Genomic DNA, 8,290 nt, shown 5'->3' with positions numbered 1-8,290 from the left:
ACTACTAGTGATGTTATCAGAACTGCTAAAACTTCCAATACATGGTAAAAGATCTGTAAGAGGCTGCATAAATGTTAGTCGGCACATAAAGACAATTGTAGAAGTTGAAGACATGATTGCTATATTTCAGTGTTTATTCCCACTCAACATATTGCCTTCTGAGCTTTCTTTTTTTGTTCAAAGCATGATCTTAAAGATATGTTTAAGTTAATGGATGTAATGCAGGGTTCCTACACTGTATTGGCGCATGTTGGTGGCCCTCTGTGCCCTAGATATATGCACACAGGGTGCAAGTAAAAAGCTACAGAGTGAAAGTTGGTTTGGATCCTCTTCATTTCATTTGTTTAGCTTTTCTGTTATTTTTCTCTACTCACATGTATTCCTGTGAATAAATCCTTGTTAAGTTAACCCTTTACTTTTCCTTCCATGTGTATTTTCTTATATACTGTGAATGTGAAAACCTAACTGGTACACTTGATCTTGTGTCCATATGAAAGTGCAAGTCTTTATTAATTTGGATTGCCTGAACAGTGTATCCCATGATGATGAAGGAAAATGGAGAGATTTTTCTTTTTAACTCTGCTGGTCAGAGATGAAGCCACACCTTTCCATTTTTCAATGCTGCATATTTAATCTGCAACAAAAATGTTAAGCCATAACAACCTTTTTATATTTTAGTTTGTCACCTTTGCATTGCGGAATAAATCCTGAATAACCATTTTTATAAGCAGTTGCTCCTCTTTGCATGGTTCTGTTCTTCTAAAGGTGTTGAATGATACAGCCATTGCACTGAAGTTTGAGCTGTGTGCGTGTGAATTTAAAAATACCGTTTCAAAAAATTTCAGATGCATGGTAGCATGCAGAAAAGGTTTTTGTTATTGTGTGTGTATGTGTGTGTGTGTGTGTATATGTGTGTACTTTTTTAAACATGTTCTTTCACCTTTTTTCCTCTACTTTGGCTTTGCAAATTTCAGTCTGTAGAGCCTGAAATTAAATCCTATTTTACAATGTCCAATTTTTTTTTTTTTTTTTAATTATAAGTTGGATCCAAAGGGTATGTAGCATTTTGCTTTCTAATACCTTGCTTCACTGGGAGCTCAAAATTTGCTTCATAGTCTTCAAAACCTGATTAAAGTAGCTATTTTATTCTTAAATCCTAGTGATAGTCTATAGTTTCTCAAATATTTTTTAGAATTTGATATGGGAGATATCTTAGTATTCTGGAGTAAGTCAATTTTAAGTCGAAAAGATACGGCAAAATTCTGCTCTAAACACTTTACTAAAACAAACATAAAAAACAGCCTTCAATAAAGTTATCTGGACCTGTGATTGACAATTCTTATATTGACTGAAAAGCAATTTGTCACCTATTTGCTTAAAAATTGGTTTTCACTTAAGCAGGTAACCTAAGAATGTGCCCGTTTCTGTAGTCGCTTAACTGTTTTTAAATTAAAGGAAATTTAATTTAAAAATAGAAAATAAAATTAAGTAAACATGACTGGCAACCTGATTGGGTTGGGTTTTTTTGTGTTTTTTCCCCCCTTGAGGTGATTGTTTCTCCCTAATTTATATTTCAGATACGTAGTATAGCATAGGAATTTGCAGAAGCCATTTAAGTTATCTTTTGAGGTAAGCTCTGATTTAGCATTTATTATTCTGATAAAACTTAATACATCATGGGATATATATAAAGCAACTTAATTCTTGTGGTGTAGTCTTAATAGTTTTGAATGTTGACTGAATGTCTATGAACTTGTGTTTGTCTTTGTTACATTCCAGTGTTTCTGCCTCTTGGCATGCTTAAAGCACGGCTTACTTCATCTGCTCCTTACACACTAAAGTGCTGTTAGTGTGCTCAACTACAGAAATAGCCGCTGCTAAGTGATGTAGATTTTCTACTTGAATATTTTTATGTTGTAGGAACCTCAGGAGGTCAGTGTTTACTGTTTTATATATGCCTTCTTTTTCCTGTTCGAGCTTCTCTCTTTGAAGGATTCTAACAGAACAAAAGCTGCTGATCAACCTAAGTTGGAAACAGAAAGTGTATTTAATATAATTTAAATGCATGTTGGGCAGTTCAGCGTCGTAGTCAGTCCATTAGCAGGTGAACTTAGTGCCACAGAATTCATTTATTCAGGAAAGAATTTTGCTTTTTGTATTGTCTAATCTCTTTAATAACTTCATACTGTGTAAAAAAATCACTTTTTTATATTTTTTAGTTGGTTATTTCCCAAATAATCAACATGTAAATAATCTTTAAGAGCCAGTTCTGATGCTTTACATTATTGCTACTTGATTTTGTGACGCAAGTTAGGTTTCAGAAGAATAGATTTTAAGACACTTAACCAAGCCATTACATCTTAAAAACAAAATAAGTAGCCTACATTTTGTAATTAACATATTGATAAACACTGTGATTTTTTTTGTTAAGACTTTTTCATTGATCTGAATTGCTTAAATTGCATATATTGTAAAATAGGATCAGATGTATATTTTAAAATAATTTCAACTGACTTTCCTCTATTGAAATGCTTTGTCTACTCAGTTACGGAATATTCAGATACAAGTTTTATCTCAGGTGAATACTCTTGTATCCTTTTTGCTTTGGTGACATATGCTTATAAGGGGTCATCATACTTAATTTGTTTTTTAGTGTATTTCATTAAGAATTTTTGCATTTAGTCGGATTTTCCAGTCCTTACTCTAGCAGACTAGGGTGGCAAGATCCCTCCTGGCAAGCCTTTTGCATGCAGGTTTACCTTGAGAGTGAGTTCGATCTGGTCCTCCTTTTCCCCAAACCCTCAAGATAGGAAAATGGATTTTTTTTGTCCTATATTAAATTACCCTGCATAGCTTAAATGCCAGAACTAAACTAATTATATCTTAAGCCCTTTAGTCTAAATTTAACTTTAGTCCTTTGCCATAAAGAAAAAAGTGGGTTTTTTGCTTCATATAATCTATATTATTCATATTGAATGTATTAACAGATAACGGTGCAAAAGACACTCTTCCCAAGAGAAGAGTGTACCATGCATAACTGCAATTTAAGTCCTTCTTTAGTAGTACTTAAAATACATACGGCTTTGCTTATTGAGGTGTTTTTGTTTATGTTTTTTTGCAAATATCACAAGGGGGAAAACACTAACTGTTGCTATAGTACTGTTATTGAAGTGTAGGCCTTGGAATCTTAAAACTGTGGTCTTCAGATTAAGGGATAATCTAGTTGAAAAATCAGATCAATAAAGAGCTGTGTAACAATATCATCTAGTAATTATACCATGCAAGAGCATTGTATACCTTAGTACATTTCATACTGTATTAAATGTGGAGATATTTCTAATGCCTCTTAAATTTTACATAAAAGTCATTCACTTGTACACTTTCCAGGTGACTTGTGACTAATTTTTTCAGTCTTATGTAGACCTTTCCCCCATTGGTATTACTTATATGTAGAAGATTCTTCATCTTTATGCCTAATTATTATACATATTAATTTTAAGGTACACATTTAATTATAGCAGCTGTTTATTGTGATTTGTATCCCAGAATGTATTGTGTTTAAAAAAAAAAAAAAAAAACTGCACGATTTTGAGGGAAGTTAAAATGGTGAATGTTTTTTTCACCTCTTGTACATTTTAAAACCAAACCAAATCTATTTGCCAAGCATTGTATCACTAATTAGGAAAATAGTATTTTCCCTTTCGTTAAAATTTTTGTTCATCTACCATAGAGTCCCCTTTTACTATGGCTTGGTATTATGCAGAGTTAGTTGTTTTGCAAATCTAAGTATCTTCCTCAAAGCCTACTATAACATGGTTAGCCTATAAGGCAGTGTTTGTCCCCTCCTAATTCCAGCCTCATAAAGGGGTTTTACTGTACTTTCCCCGTATTACCTTATTGATGTTTTCCTATGTGGATATATAACCAAATTAAGATTGGATGATTTTTATGGAGATAATAATTAGACAATACTGTGTAATTAATTTTACTTAATAGATTATCATCTGTGAGAAGAGATGTTTAAGCGTGGTTAATGACTTCACTTCATATTATAAAGCAGTTTTACAATTAATATTCATGTTAACATTGGGTGCAATAATTTAGTAGTTTTAGCTTTAGTTATAAATAACTGGATCTTTCTGCTGACAACTTAGGTTGTATGAGTTATGCTTAAAAGCTTTAAATCTGATGTTTCCTGTACCTGCCACACTATGTTAGAATGTGTCCTTCAAATATATCCTCCTGCAACTTCTCAAACTGTACTAAATTGATATTTCTTGAAGTCTAACTCTGTGCTAACAGATCTTCATTTTAAATAGAATATGGTTTTAATTTTTGATAAGCTGCTGAATTTTAAAGAGAGTTTTTTGGGGCCACCAAATATTTTGGATCATGCAGAGAATATATATTGTACTGTAGTAATTTTGTATTTACATTTGTATGATGTGACATAATAGATGTGAATGTTAATCACTGCTTGACTATGTTAATAAAGTTGTTTAACTATAGATGTTTCACTCTGATTTTTAATGAAAGGAAATGAGCTTTCCCTCCCTCCCCCCGTTTTGGGTCCAGATAAGTCTTGTTGTGTTGTTTTTTGTTCTCTGGGGGTTTTTTTCATTTGAGGTTTTTTTCTTAACTTACACATAGTACACTCTTGTTTGACAACCATTTTTAAATGGAGTATTTTTTTGTTTGTATAATTCAGTAAAAATTTTTGCCCCACGTTTTTAACTGCTGTTGGTGTATTTTCTAAACAGTAGATTCTAGGTTCACCTCTTGGTGGGCGAGGAGGGAAAAAATACTGCTCTGCAAAAGGAATTAAAAGACGAAGTCCTGAATAAAACATTGTAAGGATAGATTGCATGAATGTGTATGAATGTTTGTCCTATTAAGACTTCCTATTTATCCTTCAAAAAATTCAGACTTGGTTTTTGGAAATTGATAGTTATAAAAATAGTTGTCAGGTTGTAATCCATTATTACAGTTGCATGTGACTAATTAAAATTAAATGTATTAATACATTTCAGGAGAAATGTGTGCACAGCTGTTGACTAGTCTTTTTTTATTTGAGATTTAGAACATCTCAGAACAAGGAAGGAACCTGAAATTAGATCAGTGCAACCCAAAAAACATTAAGGGAAATGAGGCTCCTCAGATTTCTTTCCTTTTGTTACCTGCTCATGAAAATATTTGAGATAACCTCAGTTGTGTTGGAGAGGAAAAAAAAAAATTGAAACTTGGGTGGTATCTTACTCTAAAATACAAATCGCATCTTAAAGAAAGAATGTAAGATTTCAGGATTTAGGATACTCAAAAGCAGCCTAGTTATTACTCAGGATCCTGATTTGCTGCTGCAATCTCAGAAATTGTGCCTGAAGCTAAAAAATCTTTTTTTTTTTTTTTTGGTAAGTCTTTAACATTTTAGTGAGACTGAAATACAAACTTCATGATGTTTTCACTTTATACTTCCTTTTGAACTGACAGGCGTTTTTATCTTGTGATGAGTTCATAATTCATGTGACTCCCATAATGTACATTTGATTCTTTAGGAATGATGGGAAAAGAAGCATTTGAACTAGACAGCTCCTGAATATGGACTTTGCCTCATTCCCATACAGTTGAATAGAAACTGCTGAAGCTGTGACTGCCGTTTTGTAATCCTTGATCTGAGTTGTGTTCACTTGATGTAAAAGAACCTCTTGAAACATCCACATTGATGTCCAGTCCAACACAATTGCAAATTACAATGTAGAAATTCAACACAAGTTCTAAGCCATTGGCAAAAGTGACAACTGGAAAAATTGGTATACTAAGAGCCTTTAGGCTTTTATGCGATTCATTCCATGCCTATTACAGCGATCCTTCCCTGACAGTTTGTTTTCTTCTAAGCGTTCCTTTTCAAGCTTTATGTTGCCTTTCGAAGAACTTCGTTAAACATTTTAAGAATTGACTACTGTGCACACAGGAAGATAGTGAATTGGTGCATTGTTCTCGGTATCCAAATTTGCCTGTTAATATACATGGATGTGATAGCTATGTTATTGCATGGACAGTTCTACAACCGTTTTACTACTAGTGATGGACATTCAGATGTCCTCATTTTTTATTCAGAAATAAAGTCATGATGAATGTCCCCATGCTGAAATGTTTGCATATGCCTGCAGTGATTTCTTAGTGCACTTGCCATATTGAAAGAAGATGGCTGTGGCCCAGCTTCCTTTCAGATAATATAACTAATTTCCATACCCGGCAGCAACTTAAGTGGGCGATACCGTGTGCTATAAATTGTAATTTAATAGCAAGGTTTTCTAACTTTAGGAAATTCAATATACAAAATCTGTTTTCCTATTACATATTTAACAATTGTCTAAATCTTCTGTCACAGGCACATTCCCTGGTTTCATGGAACTTAGATTCTCTGGTAGGAATGCAAATAAGTGAGTTCCATGGTGGCAAATACCAGGGAGAAAATACAGATGGAAGATACAGTGGTGGGAGAGAGGCTTGATATTTTTAATGAGATGAGGGGAGATAGAGAAAGGTCTAAAGGGTGTCATTTGAGCAAAAACGGAGCAAGCCCAGGGATGTTTGGGAATGGGTATTGCAAGTAAAGGGAACAATAAAGACAGATTCCTTAAGATGGTAGCATGTCTGGCATGCAAATGAGAAGGGTGTACCTTTAGCGCTGGGTGCAAGGGAGAAGTTAGTTGTGATCGGGAACTGAAGGGGCCTGAAGGTATAGGTCATTTTTGCATTTGAGTCAAGGAACCATCGAAGGGTTATCTGGATTTGTTTTAAAAGAGGAATCCGGATTTGCCGACACAGGGGTATGGGTTGTGAGGGAACTTGAGGACTCTTGCTTGGTCTGACTTGAGCAGCTGGAAGGATGGAAATGTCATTAACTAGAATTGAGAAACATCTAGCATTTGGGTTGAGATATTGCCTGTGGGGAGAGAAGTAGAGTAGGCAGTTGGGAGTACAGGGGAAGATGACCTGGCTACAGATAGAAAACTGGTAATGTGTAAGTGGTGCTTCAGACCATGGAGGTGAACATCGTTTGAGGACTGGGGAGAAACGGATGGTGACTAAACCAGACACACTCCCAACACTGAAGTGTGAAATGATGAAACTAGAGAACCATGATCCCCTGGTGTATAGAATAAGAACTTTGCATTTAGCTTAGCACCATGGAAGTCATTTGGGCAGACTGAAGGGTGTAGAAAAATCAGAATAGGAACTATGTTCTTTGTCCAAGGGTTGAGAGCCCATAGGTTTTCCTTTGCCTCAAGGCCAAGTAGCTTTGTTTCCTAAAAACTGAAATTGTTCAAGAAATGTGGAAGCTTTTCAAGAGTGGGCAGGTCAAAGTGGCCAGAGATTCAGAACTTCCCTAAATGACAGGAAGCTTGTATTGTCTAAAGTTTAAAAACTTTTCCCCAGAAGATAAGCAACAGGTTTTTGTTTCGAGATAGGATTATTGCAGAGTTCGTAAGAAAAAGCAAGAGATGCCAGAAAAATTGTGAAAGAAAGGTAGTAGTGAGGATGGGGCAAGCCCAATCAGCTGTTTTTTAATTATGGCTACAGGAATTAAAACTGCTTCAAGAACAGGCAGCTCGAACTAAATCTAGAAACATCTAAATATACATGAAACTATTATATGACACTTAAGTGTAAAAAGATGGATTATTTGACAGCTGTTGGGGAAACCGGGTAGACATTTGCAAAAAGAAAGCTTACTCCTACCTCATATTGAGTAAGAAAATTCTAGATAGCTCTAAATGAAAAATACTTATAGGAAAACTTTAAGTTTCTTTTATATAATCTTGATGTGGGAAAGGCATTTCTAGGTCTGACACCCCAAAAGTCTTGAGATTGGTTTAAAAAGCCTAAAAGTTCTGCATGACGAAGTAAAAACTTGGAGGAAACTTTGCAGCTCCTTTCACAGAAAATGGTTAGTTTTCTTAAATTACAAAGACAAGCCAGTAAGGCAACCCAATAGAAAAATAGTAAAAGGATAGTAATAGTTCACGGAAGACTGAATATAGTTTATACATATATTCAAATCAGTCAACTGAAATTTATGCTTAAATTGCTTTGACATAGATGAATGTTGGAAAGGCTTGGTGACGGTGTACTCCTCCCTGGGGAATACAGAAACGGGAATTCATACATTGTTTAGTAGGCACGAAATTAATACAAATGAAGGACAATTTAGAAATCTCAAAATACACCTCAAAATTACAAATACACACCTATACCCTTTGACCTTTAAATCATTCTCTGAGTAATC

This window comes from Leptonychotes weddellii, chromosome 7 (genome assembly GCF_054177405.1).
Source record: "Leptonychotes weddellii isolate Sample4059 chromosome 7, ASM5417740v2, whole genome shotgun sequence".
NCBI classification, from domain to species: domain Eukaryota; kingdom Metazoa; phylum Chordata; class Mammalia; order Carnivora; family Phocidae; genus Leptonychotes; species Leptonychotes weddellii.
The sequence above is the reverse complement of the archived record's forward strand: the minus strand, read 5'-3'. Positions refer to the sequence as shown.